Genomic DNA, 17,385 nt, shown 5'->3' on the forward strand with positions numbered 1-17,385 from the left:
CTTTTTTCCTTTTCAACACAAGGCCTAGCTAAATTGCACAGGCTAGCCTCGAACAAGTAATCCTCCTACCTCGGCTTCCTAAATAGCTGGAGTTACAGGCGTGCGCCACCAATTCCAACTTTAAGAATATACTATACGTATCTCTTGCAAATTTAATGCACTGAGAATTTCATTATTTTTGGATGTGACTGTTAAAAGCAGTAAGTCGAGCTCTGTGTTTTAGAAACTCAGTGGCTTTAAGGAATCAATCACAAATGAGATGAGGAACAATCTCAATATGATTCTTCTGTATGAGAAGAATAGAGGAGACCACAGATAAAGGTCTAATATACACACCAGTCTAAAAACGTTGACTTGATTCTGTTAGCCATTGAAGAGCCTTCAGCAGAGCAGGGACAGGTTAGTTTGGTAGGAGAATGTAAAATAGACCTAACAGGAAGAGACTGGGGACAAGCTAATCGGATACGCGCTCCACTTAGGAAAAGTACAATGTGTTTGGCTAAATGCGAGCGCTAGAAGTCTTGGCAGGTAACGTTTCCCATAGTTCTTGGCAGCGTCTCATGCACTTCCCAGAGGGCTGTGCGCCGCTCGCGCTGGTCTCGGCAACCGTAGAAACCGAAAAGGCAAATTAGGAGACGTACCCTCCAACGTTACTTTATTACCAAATTAATCATTCTAGCCTTCTCTGATTCTTGTTCCTCTATTCCCTGGGGCTTCAGTAGCCCAAATACACTGAGACTAGTCCCGAAGAGAATTCGTTGCTCTCAATCGGAAGTGGTGTGAGCATTCTGGGAAATGTAGTTCGGCCTACCCACCGACGGTGATAAAATTACCCAGCCTCCACAGGTACGGGTCAGAGGGCAGGAGAGCGTGAACAGCCAGGTTTGAAGCCAGGCGGGTGGTCATGGCAACCTGGAGACCCAAACCACCAACGGTCAGAATGCAGACGAACCAGCTGTCGAGATCCTGGCCCGTCTCCGTGGTAACCGGTTCGCCGCTGAGGACTCTGGGAGTTGTAGTTGAGAGGAAGCCGGCTGAGCGCCAGAACGGTCAAGCAGCTACGGTTAGCGTTTGCCAACGGCCACCGCGGGCTGTAGACCGCCGACAGAGCAAGCAGCCCCCTCGCCCTTCGGACCATGAGGATTTCCTGGCCTACGGTAAACCACTTCTTGTGTTATCTCGGCCTCTAAGCCCGAGTTGGTGCCAGGATGGCCGGTCCCCCGGCACCCGCGAGGGGACAGTGGGCGCCGCGGCAGGGAGGGGTGTCGCTGTCGCCCCGCCTCGGCGCCGGCCGGGTCCCGCCCTCCGGACCTGAGCGCCCGCCTCCCTCAGCCCGGCTCGCAGGGCAGGTTCCCGCGCGGCGAATTTGGCCCACTTCTGGCTCTAGTCACACAGAGGGTGCTGTTGCTCGTAGGTGCTCGCAGAGTGGTCAGAGTGGAGCCCCCAGACTCCATCTTGCCCAGTCCTCTTCTGCTAGAGAAGGGGGAACTGGGGCCAGCAGTCAAGAAGTATGCTTTCATTCCAGTACAAACAATGCAATACTTCAGTAAACAAATTACAGTGTTTTTTTTAAAAATTGTGTAAAGAAGAAAGTGGACCGATAGCTTTTAGAAACTTACTGGCCAAATGCATCGTGTGCAGTAGACCTTATTCGCATCGTGATTCTACCTACCAACTGAAATTTTTCTTTATTTTTTTCTTTCTTTATTTTTTTCCCAACTGAAATTTTTAAAAATCAGGGACATGTAAACATTGATTAAGAGTATTAAGGAACTTTTTTATTTTTTATTTTTAAATTTTTTGTCGTTTTGAGACAGGGTCTAGCTATGCAGTTCAGGCTGGCCTTGAGCTCACTTTGTAGCCCAAGCTGGTCTCAAACTCACAACGATCCACCTGCCTCAGGCTCCCGAGTGCTGGGATTACAGGCTAAGGAACTACATTTTTAAATGTTTAGTTGAGATAATAATTTGGGGTTATGCTTTAAAAAGAAAAAGCCTGGTCTGGTGGGGTATGCCAACAACTCCAGCACTCTGGAAGGCTGAGGCAAGAAGATCACAAATTTGAGCTCAATCTGGGCAGTTTAGTGACTTAGCAAGACTGTCTCAAAAATAAAAAAGGGCATGAAGCTCAGTGCAAAGGCTCTAGGTTCAATCCCCAGTACCACACAAAAGAATTTAAAATAAAGAAATAGAGCTTTCAAGACACGTATTGTATTTACCTCATGTGGGAAGGCCCTAGGTTAAGTTCCCAGTACTGCAAAAAGAAGTGGGTAAACAGTGTAGGAGGGGGAAGGGAAGACTATAGGTGAAAGAAAATTAGTGTCCAGTTGCTGAGTGTTGTTGGAGCTGACCATGGTATGTGCACAGAGAGGACAAGACTATGTGCACATTTAAATTCTGTGCAGTATAAATTATTTTAATCCTGTGCTAGAGATGCACGATGGGTTATTCATCAGGGGAACAAAGGTATGGTATCTGCATCTGCATTTGCTTTAAAACACTCCATTTGGCAGGAAGTAAATTCTTAATGGAGCTGGGAAAGAGGTGTGAGAGTTTGTTGTGCTATTGTATTCTCTCTCCTTTTGTGGGACTGCATATTTCCAAAATCAAGGTGTTTTTTTAAATTAGAAAACACATTGAGTGTGATTCAAGAAGTCTGAAAAATACTGGAGCTCATAAGGCGTTTCTGTGAAATGTGACCCTCCTGTGGCACAAGTGAGCCTCTTTGGGGACTTTCACAGTCAGAATGGCAGCAGCAAGAGGCGCTATGTCTGGGATCCACCAGGTTCTTTGACTGCAGAACAGAATTCTAGCCATGAAGGTGGAAGAACAGGACCACTGTGGGGAGAGACTCTGCCCAGGAATCATCCAGCAGCAGGGTGACATTAGCACTCCAGTTAGCGATGTTCCAGGGAGGTGTGCTCTGCCCAGGTGGCAGAAGCCAGAGAGGCACAGCGAGGAGCCCATTGAAGAGCTCTGGCACAAGAGTGCCACCGGGGCATGGAAGGTGCCATTCCTGCTGGAGGATGCGAGAGGGTTCGGTGACACAGGACCCCGGGAGGAGAAGAAAGAACTGATCTGTGAAAACAGGGGCAGGATGGGCCTTGTTTTAGTTACTTTTTCCTCATTGCTGGGACAAAATACCTGACACCCAGAATTAAGGAAGGAAAGGTTTATTTAGCTCACAGTTTGTGGAGATTTCATTCCGTGCTTGGCTGCCACCAAGGCAGTGGCACATGGCAGAGGACAACCGTTCATGGCAGAGGAAAACAGCAAAAGCAGCAAAAGCAAACGGGAGACCAAAAAAAAAAAAGAGCAAACAGGAGGAGCAAAAGAAAGGAGAGGGAGGAGCAGCAGGAGCAAGCCTCTTTCCCTCCCTTATATTGTCTGCAAACTACCCACCCCAGGGTGGGTGTGGCACTCACACCCCTAATCCCAGCATTGGACCATGAGTCAATCATAAACTCTAGAAGCCCACCCCATGACTGCATGAGGCTTTGGGGGACATCCAGATACATAACAGGCCTCCAAAGAAAACTAACACCAGATCAGTTTTGACCCCAAACCTTTTTTCTCATCTTAGCTCTTACACATTTGATTTGGTTCTCATCCGATTCAGTTTGCAACCAGAATCATGGAAAGAATTAAGTTCGTGAACTGAGGTGCCACTGTGTTTTATCTTTGGGCATAAATCAGACTGGAGATCAGGAAGATCTCCAGACCAAGGGTTCTTTTCCCACCTCTTGATTTCACTTTCATGTGGGTAGGCTTCCTAGAAGTCATTATTTTAAACAATTTTTAACCATTTTCTACAGAAAAATTCATATTTGTCTTTACCAATACAGAATTAAGTGCTGGTTTTATATTTTTGGGTTTTGTTTTTTGCAATTACTAGGGTTCTAACGTAGGGCCTTGCCTATGCTAGCAAGAACTCTACCATTGAGCTATATCCCCAGCCCTTTATTTTGAGACAAAGTCTTGCTAAATTGGCTAGGTTGGCCTTGAACTTGTGATCTTCCTGCCTCGGCCTCCCGAGGAGCTGGGATTACAGGCATGTGCCACTGAGGTTTCATGTTTCCTGCTCAACTCCAAGCTGCCATGGTGCCTTATGTAGTCTTTTTTTTTTTTTTTGAGACAGGGTCTCACTATGTAGCCCATGCTAGCCTTGAACTCACAGACATCCTCCTGTCTCAGCCTTGAGTACTGGGATTAGGCGTGCTCCACCACACCTGGCCACCTTATCTATTCTTGAAACTCCTGTACACAGTACTGTACCCTCTTGCTGAAAGGCACGATTCCCAAGGCCTTAAAGCTTGTTATCTTTCTACACTATGCTCTTAGCAGAACTGTTATCTCGGGACACAAATCCAAAGTTTAAAAAAATTCTCAGCCTCAGCAGACAGCTTGCCCTCCACCTTACCAAGAACTCTGAGCTGGCACCACTCAGCTCAAGCCACTCCCAGGCACCCAGCCCTCAGAAACTCTGTGAGATCATAAAAGTGTGTTGCTTTAAACTTCTAAGTTTCAGGGCAATCTTACACAGCAATAGAAAACTAATAAGGCCAGATGTGGTGGTGCTTGTCTATAATCCCTATACTCAGGGAGGCTAAAGCAGAAGGATCTCAGAGTGGAGCCAAGCCTGGCAATTTAGTGACTCAATTTAGTGACCCTGTCTCAAAAACTGCATACATACATACATAAAAGGGCCAGGGGTATAGCTATACACATACATACAAAAGCGTTGGGCTCAATCCCCAGTACCACCAAAATATGTAAATAAGAAAACTACTACAAGAGGTCTAACAGAGAATGTGAGTGCTCTTACCAGGCTTAGAGGCTGACAGGGACAGGTAGTTTAGATTCTAAAAAGCTGGAATTTCTTGGCTGTTTTAATGGCTTTTGAGAATAATAAGACAGAGTATTTGAAACAAAGACATTCATGGAAATATCAAGGGAATACGGTCATGGTATTAACATATCTAAATTACATTTCCTTTATAGTAAAGTTGTTTAGTTTTTTAAACTATGACTTTTATCAAAAGTTGAATCAAGCCAAACATGGTAGCACACACCTATAATCCCAGCATTCTGAGAGCTTGAGGCAGGAGGATCACAAGTTTAAACCCAGCCTGGGCAACTTAGCAACTTAACGAGACCCTGTCTTAAAATAAAAATAAAAATAAAAATAGTCTGGGGATATAGCTCAGTTCCAAATATTGAAGAAATAATGTTTAAATTAAATTTAGACTATCTTTGGGAAACAGAATTATAAAAGGACTTTCCCTTTGTACTGTTTTTTTTTGTTTTTGTTTTTGATTTTTTAGCTCTGGGGATGAACTCAGGGCCTAGTGCACGGGCCTAGTACCCACCAGGTACTCTACCATTGAGGTACAACCCCAGCCCTCAAAACTAATTTTATAGAGATATATTGCAGAGGGTAGGGAGAGCTTAGCAAGACACTTGATTAAAAGAGAAAAAAAGCAAATAATCCCACTTTCCTTTAGAGCTCCCGATGTTCTTTATTGTTTCCAGAACAGGAAGTTCCCCGGGACAAATGGCACGTTCGCAGTGAGTCATGGGATCATCCGCTTCAGTGGAGACCCTGTCTCACTGTGGCTTTTGGAGCCTCACTCCTTGGAGCTTCCAGTGTCAAAGTCAGGAGGTAACATTCTAGCTGCAGACTATGGAGCTGAGTGTGGCCATCACTGTGGCCTAAGACCTTAGAACTCCAAGAGGTCCCAAGGACAATAGAGGACACCAGAGAGAATGCAAACCTCTTCCTCACCCACAGGTGCTTGCCTGGGCCCTACTGCCTGAAGAGTTAGTGCTGTGCACAATATTAAGCTCTTCCAAATGTCATCCTGTAACCTTTTAGCGAGCCCACACCCATGGCATGGTTCACATAGACTCATTGACAGTAACCTTTCATTCTTTCATGAGCTTATGCTTGGGAGTGGAAGGGAGCCCCATGGGGCATCAGAAGGCCTGCTCCAGGGGGCTGAGAATGAAGAGATCAGACCCTGCCCAAGAGGGAGAGGACATGCCTTCTGTCTCCTGCCGTCCCACAGGACACATGACATCACTGGCTCCGCTTGCTGGGTCTCAGCACTCAGCCCATCCCCCAACACACAGGCTATAAACACCTCTGACAAAGCCAAATAAAAACACTGTGGGTTCCTGTTTCCCATTAGCAGCCACCACTGAGCTCTGCCTGAGTGCAGGAACCAAGAGTGATTTTACAGACTTGGACATAGCCCTGGAAGCCTACATCAGGGAGACATCAAGTTCCTTCTCTTTAGAGTGTGGTTTAGCCAAAAAGCTGCTGCACTGAAATAACTGACACGTTGGACAGTTTCTAGCATCTCTTGTTAGTGTTGAAGTCTAAGTGACACAGAAGTAGAGAAGACAAAGCAGGATGACCTTCCTCCTGTGCCCACCAGAACAGGTAGGTGGGTAGGTGAGGTGTTTTTGTCTTTTTGAGACAGGGTCTCGCTATGCAGTTCAGGCTGGCCTCGAGCTCAGTTTGTAGCCCAGGCTGCTCTTGAACTCACAATGTTCCTCCTGCCTCAGCCTCCCAGGTGCTAGGATTACAGGTGTGCGCCACTGCGCCCGGTCTAGGTGAGGTGTTGAAACACTTCTGAACTGGTCAGTAAGCAGCTGCCATCCTCATCCCAAGTGCCCTGCCAGCCACCTTGGCCACCCAGCCAACCCCGCTGAACTCCTTAGGACCATCTCAGGGTCTGGCGCTGGGTCCCGCATCTGTTCTGATCATTGGGTTTTCTAGGTGCCCAGTTGTTAAGTGATCTTAAGATCCTTAGTTCAAGCCTTTCTCTGCCTGCTCAAGTATAGCCACCTGTGCCCAGAACTGACTGGGGTCAGGCCCTGGCTCCCCCAGACCAGCTGTGCTCTCATCAGCAAGACCTTTAACATCTGAGCATCTGTAAGCATCAAGTGAAATAACAGATAAGAAGTGGCATAGTGGCACATTGCCTGCAATCCCAGCACTCTGGGAACCTTGGCAACTTGGTGAGACTCTAAATAAATCAAAAAGGGCTGGTGATGTAGCTCTGTGCAGAGGCCTTGGGTTGGATCCCCAGTATTGCCAAAAAAAAAAAAAGACAGGCAAGAAGCTAGTTCGTAAATGGCAGAGTACTGACACATGAAAAGTGCCTTTCCTTGCTGTTTACAGTGTATACGGGTCTTTGTCCAGCATGGGGCCATCGCCTGCAGGCCAGGTCCCCCTGCTGGGAGCCTTGGACCTGCCCAGGGCTGCAGTTCCTGCCTCCTCCCTACCCTGCACAGCCAGATGCCCCCATAGTGGTTCTGCCCTTGGAGTTATTTGCCCAAACCCTGTAGGCAGCCACAGCCTCAACTCTGGGGCCAGCAGAGCTCAAGTCTCCCAGCCCGTCCTGTTCCCCACCTGTCACCTTAGTCCCTTGCTTTCTCCTCATCCTCTCACCATATTTGTGGACTGTGTCAAGGGATTATCCTTATATATGAAAATACAAATACACCTAAAAAAGAAAAGGAGGGCTGGGAATACAGCTCAGCGGTGCAAGCGCCTGCCTGGCAAGCACTTACCTGACAAGTACTAGGTCCTGAGTTGATTCCCAGTACCAAAAGAAAAGAAAAGGAAATGGACTTGTAATCTCACTGCATATATAATATTTAATAACCTGCCTTTTAAAAAATTATGAATGCAGTGGCATTTGCCTGTAATACCAGCATTCAGGAGGCTGAGGCAAGAGGATCACTTGAGCCCAGGAGTTTGAGACCAGTCTGAACAACCTAGTGAGACTCCTCATTTCAAAAAAAAAGCATGATCCTTAAATATTCTACAGTGTCATTTTTCATTTGTGTCCTCTATACTATAGTGTATATAGTCAATCCCCTGTGGCAGCCATGGCTTTTTTGCCAGCCTTTTTTGCACAGGAACATTATACAGTGGAGCCTCAAGTTATGACTACCCTCACATACAAACAACTTGGGTTACAATCAGCATTTTAGGTTTAACATATGACCAAAGTCTTGAGTTATAACCCAAATGCTGGCTGCTTATGTGGTTGTAAACAAAGATTCACAGTGCCAGAAAAGCATATATAAGCCTATGTAAGTGTCTGAGCCCAGAGCCACGAGTTTATGGATGTGATTTGGGTCAGTACTTTACATAATTGCTACAATTACTGCTATCAAAATGGTTAAAAAAAAACTAGAAGTGAACCTAATGAAGGGATGGAAGGAAAAGAAAGCGGTCACAAAGAAGGAAGAACTATGTGACATTAAAGAAGGAAGAACTATGTGACATTAATGTGACAGCTCACCAAGTTGCTTTCTCAGTAATATGTGCAGCATGTCAAAATCCACCATCTTGACAATCTTACAGAGAAAAGATTTGTATACAGAAGCTAGTGTTGCTGAAGGTGTTACTCAAATTAGTCACAATCAACAGGATTAGATAAGGTAGAAAGGCTATTATTAGTGTGGATAAACGAAAGGCAGATGGCAGGTGAAAGCCTGAGTCTACAATTTGTGAAAAAAGCTAGGGCTATAAATGCAGATTTCATAAAGGATAATCCATCAACAAGTAATAATGGTGAAATATTTTGTGCCAACAAGGAGTGGTTTTGCAATTTTAAAGCAAGAACTGAGGTTCATAGCATAACTAGGCATGGTAAAGCAGCCAGTGCTGATAAAAGGCTGCTGAAAATTACATACACCACTCTGAAACAATGAAAGACTGAAACAATGAAAGACACAGAGAAAGGACTTTTGTTTTCATCAAGTTTTCAACGGTAATGAAACTGGCCTTTTCTGGAAGAAAATGCCCAGGAGAAAATACATTACCAAGGAAGAGAAGAAAATGCCAGGCCACAAGCCTATGAAGGATAGGCTAAACTTACTGCTATGTACCAGTGCGAGTGGTGACTTCAAGGTAAAGTCTCTCTTGGTTTATCACTCTCAGACCCCTAGAGTGTTCAGAAAACAAAGTCATGAAGAGTAGGCTAGGAATTGTGGAGATCTAACACAAAAGCCTAACAAAGGTACTTTTTCTTGAGTGTATCTGGGAGGCTTTCTGTCCTACTGTTAAGAAATATCTCGAGGACAAAGATTTACCAGTCAGGGCTCTCCTCATTGTAGACAGTGGTCCTGTTCATGCATGAGATTTGGAAGAATTGGCTGAAGAATTCCCATGGCTCCCAGTCGTGTTCTTCCCACCTAATATAACTCCTCTACTGCAGCCTATGGACCAGCAGGTGATAGCTAACTTTAAGAAGCTATACACGAAGGAACTATTCCTGAGGTGCTTCCAGATGGTCTGATACAGATTTAACCCATAGAGAGTTCTGGAAGGAACATTACAGTATCCTTTCCAGTGTGGGGTTAATTGATAAATTTTGAGCCAGTGTCTCTTGAGGACCCTGAGATCTGCCTGGAAGAAAGTGTGACCTAAAATTATATAGGAGAGTGTTTGAAGGCTGTGTAGAGCAGCCCGAGCCTTCCTTTGACTCTGTGGCTGGTGACACTGTCACTACAGCAGAGTCCACAGGCTCACAGGTGGACAGCGGTGACATTGAGGACCTGGGAGAGGGACACTCAGAGGAGCTGTCTACAGAGGAGCTTCAGCAATTTCAGGCTGAGCAACAGAGAATGGCAGTGAGGACTTTTTGAAGAGGAGGGGGAGTAGCAACAGACAGTGCAGCAAAGTTCTTCTGAAATAAAAGGAATCCTGAGAAATGGACAGAGCTACAAACATTTGCAGAGAAATCCCACCCAGGCAGAGAAAAAGCCAATCGTTGCATTCACTTGCTTAATGACAACGTCATGTCATACTACAGAACAGTGATAAATACAGAAACAGACAACCTTAGACGAGTTTTTAGTTCTCAAAAGGTTGAGACCTAGTGAACCAGAAGCAGGTCCTATTGATCTACAGACATTCCCAAGCACAGAAACGACACCAGAGACCCAGGTTGCTGATGTTCTTATGGAAGAGGACTCTAAATAATAACCACCTTCCATTGCATCCTCCCGTCCTGCAAGCCAAAGATGATGTTGTAGTCAGGGTTTACAAGGGAAGCAATAGAGGACACATAATTTATAGGATTATTTCATAATAGTCACCCAAAGAATCATATACAAAGAGAATGCAGGAAATCTGTCTACACACTAAAAACCGAAAGAACCCAGCTGAGGGCCTGGATCCCACAGCAATGTCCTACATGAGTCCAGCTAAAGATCTAGAGCCCGTCACAGTGCCTCCCACAAGTCCACCTGGAGGCCAAGAACCCATGACAATGTCTCATGCATGTCTGTTTCATGGATTTGTACTGGGAAGGCCCAAAGGTCAATGGTAGAAGCTAGAACGTCTATGCCAGCAGGGTGAAGAATCAGGCTGAGGGATCTGCACTGGAGCCAAAAAGTGACCCTCAGAATAAGGACCAGAGCTCCCCCAAAAAGTACCACAGCCATCCTCAGTGACAAGATCCTGAGCTCCTCTAACTATGAGAACAGTTGAGTCCATATCAGGGAAGCCAGCACGACAAGCTTCTCCAGGACATGGAGCAGTGCACTATCTTCCCCTCTAGAGCTAGGAATTGATGCTCAAATAAGGACCACAGTTCCCCCAAAGTGAACTTAGCCATTCTCAGTGACAACAAGGTCCTGAGCTCCTTTGACAAGGACAGCCAAGTTCATATCAGGAAAGCCAGCATGACAATCTCCTTCAGGAGAACCAACAGCACCAGGAAAACCAACAGCTCCCAACAGCTTTCCTTCTTCCCTCCAGTTTTCATTTTTATCTTGGCAACAGTCCTCAGGTGGGTTCTCCATACCCAGCACCACGCTGATTCAGCTGGGTGTTACAAGTTGACCACGAGTTGTCAATCCACCACAGATGTCAACTTAAATGGCGAGTACAGTATGAAAGTGTTATTTCTGGAAAACTAGGCACATTTTATAACTTTTTGGTGAATACACTAGGAAAATTATTGGTGTTTCTGGTAAATTGTGCACATTATACAACACTTTTTATTTTGAAAAGGTTAGTTAAGGGGTGCTTTGGGAGGTTTGGAATGCGGTACGGGTATTTCCATTATTATGAGAAAAATAGTCTTGAGTTACAACTAGCCCTCATGAACCCACTTGGCTTCATAAGTGAAAGATCCACTTACTTAGTTTTCTGACTTCAAAGCAGAACAAGGAGTTCACCTCCCATCGGGGACCTTCGGAAAGAGCCGTGAGTGACTTCACACAGGCACCAAACTAGGCACTCCCTTCCGGAGAGCAGAGCTTCATGTAGACCAGGAGGGAGGACAGCGACCCAACAGCCAGGTGAGCCCCTCGCTCCGTCGTGGTAAGACCCCTGGAGTGATGTGCGTGCACATGAGACCTGTGTCCGAGCAGACCCCGCCCATGCTCAGGGGATCCTGTCAGGGGTAAGGGTATCATTCTGACTGACAGATGGCTGTTTGTAAACATGGGAGGCTGGCAGCTCCTTCCAAGGGTGTTTCCCCCTTGCCAGGAGAGAAGCCAGTGAGCCCAGGGCCCCTGGGAAGGCCTTTGCCAGGCCCAGGCGCGTGACCCATCAGGAATCCATAGCTGGGAGTGACCTCACGGGGTTATTCACATGCCCGGGCCCCTGCTGTGACCCTGAAGATACCCATGACTGAGCCACACCCATTGGCCAGCAGGTTCAGAAGTCAGGAGACAGCAGAGATACATGAGCCCGTGCCTAAGGGCTGAATGGCAGGAAGGTCACATCAGGCTGGAGTCACCAGGGCACTTTACTAGGACTTGGGTGGCTGGTGGGTCACAAAGCACCATCAATCTGCCCTCCAGTTTCTATGTTTCTAGCCAACCCCGCCTGTGTGTGTGTGTGTGTGTGTGTGTGTGTGTGTGTGTGTGTGGCATTTTTACAAAGTACGTTTTTGTTTTGTTTTGAGACAGGGTCTCACTATGTCCAGGCCAGCTTTGAACTCACTAAAGCAGTCCAGACTGGTTTCAAATTTATGATCCTCCTGCCTTAGCCTCCCAAGTGCTGGGATTATAGGTTTACACCACTACCACACCTGGCTCACAGGCTCAAAAAACACCTTTGTAGAGTTTATTTTATCTTCCTGGTAACCAAGTGGTAAGTTGGTAACTAACTGGTAACTAAGTTTATTTTATCTTCCTGGTAACATACATTTCACATATGGTGCGTTGGAGACAGGGTTGGAACCTTCCCAGGAGCAGGCGTAAAAAGCAGTCTCTCCCCTCGGCAAGAGAACCTGTGTGCAGGAGCTGAAGGGGCATGAAGAACGTGGCCCAAGAGGCACTGTGGGCAGCATTCCTCAGGAAGCCCGGGCCCCAAGCAAGCCTCTCTGTGTGGCTGGGTGGCCGTTCAGGTTTGGATATGAGCAAGAGCTGGCCCTCAGCTTGAACATTAGCCACTTGGCCTCTACCCAGGGCTCCTCTTGAGCCACTTTTCTGTAACATCTGCTCTTTTAAAATAACGTATTTCCTCTTGTCAACAAACGTAAATGCATATGCCCAGCATGGTAGGGCACGCCTGTAATCCCAACTACTCAGGAGGCTGAGGCAGGAGGATTGAAAGTTCTAGGCCAGCCTGGGCAACTTAGCAAGGCCTTGTCGCAAATAATAAAAGGGAGGTGTTGCTGGAGTATAGCTCAGAGCTAGAGCATTCACCAAGCATGTATAAGGCTCTGAGCTTAATTCTCAGGTGGAAAAAAAGAAAGAAAGGTATAAAATAGAGAATTTTAAAATACTGTACATAATAATGTGAAAAATTATTAGTCACCTATATTTGAGTATCTTTTGAACAGTTTTTCTAACCATATGGGTGTACATATGTATACATTCATTCCCCAATTGATCGTCTTTCTCTAAAAATGGAGTTGGGGAATCTTTTCAGGTCAACAAGCTCCGTGCAGCCCCAGTTCTGATTTCAACAGATTTCAGGTAAAGACCTAGAGAAGGTCCCTGTCTTTGCAGCATTCAGCTCCCACCGTTCCGGCTCACCCGGGCAATACCACTCTTGGCCACTAGAGGAAGATGTTTACCCATGAACGATCCCCAAAGCCCATTGGAGCCTGTGGCCTGGCCTGTGGCCCTCGGACTGCTTTCTCTCCTCTGAGGAGGAACTAGGAACTGTGTGGATCATCCCTTGTCCTTTCCACTTTATCGCTTATCATGTTCATTGCACTTCTTGGAAATCTTGCTTTGTGAGAAAAGAGAGACAAAACTCACGCACTCACACCTGGACCCCATCTGCCTGAGTTTAATGAATCTTTGCACAAATGTTTCTCAGACATGAGCATCTAGAAAAAAAAGACAGAGCTACCAGGGCCATGCTCACAGCCTGACACCTTCATTGCCAATCTCACAGGGCCTCTGCCCAACTTCTCCCTGCAGCAACAGGTCTTCCTACTCTCCAGTGTGTCTCCACGTATTTTTTTTTCTTTTTGAGACAGAGTCTCACGATGTTGTCCAGGCTGGCCTCAAACCTGCAGTGATCCTCCTGCCTCAGCCTCCTGAATGATTGGAGGATCACAGGCATGTGCCACCCGCCTGGCCCCCAGTGTGTTTCAAGATATCACCACTTCCCTCAGTCAGCTCCAAGAGTCGGTCTGTATGCTTCTCCTCTGAGCTTCTGTGGGGCCCAGCGCTTCCCATGGCAAATCGCTTGGCACACTGAACTGTCTACTTCCCTTCTGGAGAGCAGCTCCTGAAGGCAGGGACTACCTGTTTCTTTCATTCTTTTTTCTGTACTTAGGATTGAACCCAGGGCCTCCACAATGACCTACATCCCTACCCTTTTTTCTTTCTTTCTTCCTTTACTCTTTCTTTCTTTCTTTTTTTTTTTTGTCTTTTTGAGACAGGGTCTCACCTTGCAGTTCAGGTTGGCCTTGAGCTCACTTTGGAGCCCAGGCTGACCTTGAACTCACTCACAGCGATCCTCCTGCCTCAGCCTCCCAAGTGCTAGGATTACAGGCTTGCACCACCACACCTGATTTTATTTTCTATTTTGAGACTGTGTCTTCCTTAGTGGCTAACTTGCCTGGGCTGGACTTTAATTTACTCCTGCCTCAGCCTTCCAGAATGCTGGGATTACAGGTGTTTACCACCACATTCAACTCTATGTGAGTCTTAACTGCTCATTCCCAGCTCCTAGTGCCTGGCACTCTTCAGGCTGGTGAGCGAGCGCAGCAAAGGGGGCCTGTGTACGTGATAGAAAGAATGAGTGAGCCTTCCCCGTTCCCGGTCCGTTTCTCTCCTTCCTCCCCTTGCACTTGCATTCACCAGGTGAATGCAAGGGGCGCTGGCCTGAGAGTCTCTGGAAGCCTGGCCTGAGGAGCGCTGTAGCTGAAGGACTGTCTCTGTCTGGTGGTGGGAAGACCCTGGGATTCGGTGTGAGACAGATACCCCTCCCTGCTGGTGCTGCTCCTGCCTGAGCTCCCCTAGGGAACTCAGAGACACAGACACCCTTATCATCTTAAGGGTGCTGTTAGTTTCCGATCCCTGATTGCACCTCAGGTTGCCCTGACACCTCCTTCCGCTTGTCCCTGACACCTCCTTCCCCGTTCTGTGTCCCACGACAGACACAGGTGAGGCTCCAGGCAGAGCGGATGTTGCGAAGATATTTGTGGAACGGATGAACAAATGAATGAGTCAGCCACAGCAGCAGCCCCGGGGTGTGCGGGCAGGAGTCACAGTGCGGAGGACAGCAGAGCACATGCAGATGCCCGGCCAGGATGCCTCGAAAGGCGAAGGCAAGGAACTGACGCAGAATTGACTGAGGGAAGGAGGAGGAGCAAGATGGCAACTTGGAAGCTCTCTGGAAAGGAAACTTCCAGAGATGCAGAGCCTGACTCTTGCCTTCTACACAGTGTCAGGCACCTTTGCCAGTGGTCTCCAAGCGCAGGACTGCCTGTCCCCTGGCACGCTGTCCCCAAGGAGTCTGCATTGCTCATGGCTAGAGTGTCTGCCCTGCATGCCTGCTACTAAGAGTATAAGTGCTGACAAGACCATTTTCTGCATTCACAGCCTTCGTCATGGCTCTCTGTTGGGTGAACATTTGAAGTCACGAGTGCTCTGAGCCCCCCCACCCGCCACGTCCTCAGCTCCCTCCCTGGTCTCCCTGTGTCGGAGATGGGGGCACCCCCGGAGCGGCGTCATCTCTGACGACGACCGCCCGCTCTTCAGCCGGAACCTCAGCAATGAATAAGGGCTGATTTCTTCTCAAATGATCACCGCCCCCAATTCATCACATTCAAAGGACTTGTGCGCAGTGGCTCATCGGGTGCCGGGCGAGGTGGTGCTTTCTGGAACATCGCGCTGAGCATCCGGGATGCGCACCAGCTGTGACGTAGATTTGGGCTTATTTTGCGCTCTCTCCACCCTGTGATTTTTCTCCTCTCTGTGCCTGCTCCCCTGCAGCCGAGCTTCCTCTGTGGGAGCCATTCAGAGGGAGTCTCTCTGGTATGAATTATGGGATGAATGGAAATTTCCCCTATTCATAATATTCAAAGATTTCCCCTGCTGCTTGAGTTCTTTGATTTTCTGCCAGAACCCTGTCCAAATGTTTGGCCACGTGCATCAAGCCAGTGGAGGGAGGTTGGGTTCAGCAGTATCTTGTCCCCGAAGCAGTATCTTTCCCAAAGCGTGACCAGATCCTGGCCCTGCACTGCCATGATGTGGTGGGAAACGAGGGTCACAGGCCTCCGTTTCGGGCACACAGATCGTGTGTGGCCTCCAGCCTCCAGCCGGCCCTTCTGTGGCCACAGCAGGCAGAGGAGGGAAGGCCCTGGGTGAGTCTGCAGCTCACACAGGATGCAAGCACCCATGTCAAGGCACCACCCTGGCCACCATCCATCCTTCAAGGTGGCCAGCCCCCTCCCTTCCCTGAAGCTTTCCCAGGACCCTGCAGCCTGTAGTTCATCTCCTGTCCCCACAACATTTCAAGGAGAATTCACTGCTGAAAAACCTGCTTGACGCCCATGCCGCGTTCTCATCCTCCACGATCTACTTATGCCTTTTTCTTCTCCAACAGGTTTGAGCTCCTAGGAGAGGAATTGCATCTCGTCATTTGGATTCTGCATAGCACCTCGGAGCACCACACACCCAGAGACGAGGCTGTCTCAACAGCTGTGGAAGCTGTGGTCCAAGCAGATGGTTCAGGGCGTTTGCCTTTGACTAAAGACGTAGTCTGCCTCTTCTGCGATGCTTGTCCCTTGTGCTCTTCAAGGTCATTCAGGGAGGACAGTGACCTACTTATTGTCACCCATTCCTCCCCAGCCCCCACCCCCAGCAGGCCAGCCAGGTTAGCCCTGAAGTCCCAGAAGGTGACGGAGGCCTAGTCCCCACTGTCCCAGGTCTGCATGGAGATATTAGCCATTACAACTTGCGCTGGGCCTGGGAGTGTCCATGGGGAGGGGACAGGCTGGGAACAAGCAAGAATCAGTAGTCTTGCAGAGGTGCTGGTTAAGTGAGCCTGGCTCAGGGACCACCTGGAGCTCTTGAAAGCAAGGCCTATGTCTTAGCTTGTTGTGGCTGCAGAGAGCCTAGCTTAGCCTCTGGCAGGGGAGATATTCACAGAGTATCTCCTGAATGGATCACTGCTGTGTAGTAACAAAGCTACCAGAAGCTCGTGCAGAGAACCTGGAGGACAGAGGTGAATAACTACATCCTCTGTCCACCTTGTGACTTCATCCCTTTGGTGTGTGGCCAAGTTCTGAGTCCCATAGAAAGTACAGAAAAGGCCTTTTTCCTCCCGTTAGTTACAAAATCTCTGATTCCCCTGAAAAATGGGGGCACATTTCCAAATTCAAGATTTTATGTAGCTTGGAGCTCTCTTCTAACTTACTTTAAAAGCCTGGTGGGACAGGAAGAATGGGCAGTTAGAGTTGCTGAGCAGGTGGCAGGTCCGTGCTGTGGTGTTGGGAGGAGGGTGGGCCCGCTAGCTGCCACAGCTGGCTTACCAGAGACCACATGCTTACCCGGTTACCTGGGCCATGGGGTACTGTCGTTATCTTCATGCACTCCACTCCTGGCACTTTATAGCTGGAATATCATTTATAGTAAGTCTGTTCTCTCAAATTGCTGCAGCAATAACTGGCCAGATGCCACAGTAGATAAGATATGGGAAAAACAGGTGGAAGAGATCAAAGTGGGTAATAGAGTGAAAGCTGTTGGAGGAACAAAGGTCTGGGGGGATGGGTGACCCCAGACCAGGCCTTCCCAGGGAGCTAGCAGAGGCCTCTCAAAGCCTTCCAGGAAGTTGCTCAAGGAACTAGATCTTAAAAAAAAAGAAATCAACCAACCAACTAGGACCAGATGGACAGCTGAAAATCAAGTCACCCCCTGTCCTATTCCCCACCCCCACCCC

The 17,385-nt window shown here is 47.8% G+C and overlaps 2 long non-coding RNA genes across 2 annotated transcripts; both read left to right on the forward strand.

Moving 5' to 3' along the window:
- Positions 1-1,008: 1,008 nt before the first annotated feature.
- LOC102021630 lies at positions 1,009-15,008 on the forward strand. Its single transcript, XR_001236355.1, has 3 exons — positions 1,009-1,157; positions 11,194-11,330; positions 14,600-15,008. It is a non-coding gene; the product is annotated as an uncharacterized LOC102021630 (long non-coding RNA).
- Positions 15,009-15,045: 37 nt separating this feature from the next.
- On the forward strand, positions 15,046-16,846 carry LOC106149894. The gene is made up of 2 exons (XR_001236356.1): positions 15,046-15,479; positions 16,051-16,846. It is a non-coding gene; the product is annotated as an uncharacterized LOC106149894 (long non-coding RNA).
- Positions 16,847-17,385: the final 539 nt, after the last annotated feature.

The sequence above is a fragment of the Chinchilla lanigera genome, unplaced genomic scaffold (genome assembly GCF_000276665.1).
Source record: "Chinchilla lanigera isolate Chin_1 unplaced genomic scaffold, ChiLan1.0 scaffold00055, whole genome shotgun sequence".
Lineage (NCBI taxonomy): Eukaryota > Metazoa > Chordata > Mammalia > Rodentia > Chinchillidae > Chinchilla > Chinchilla lanigera.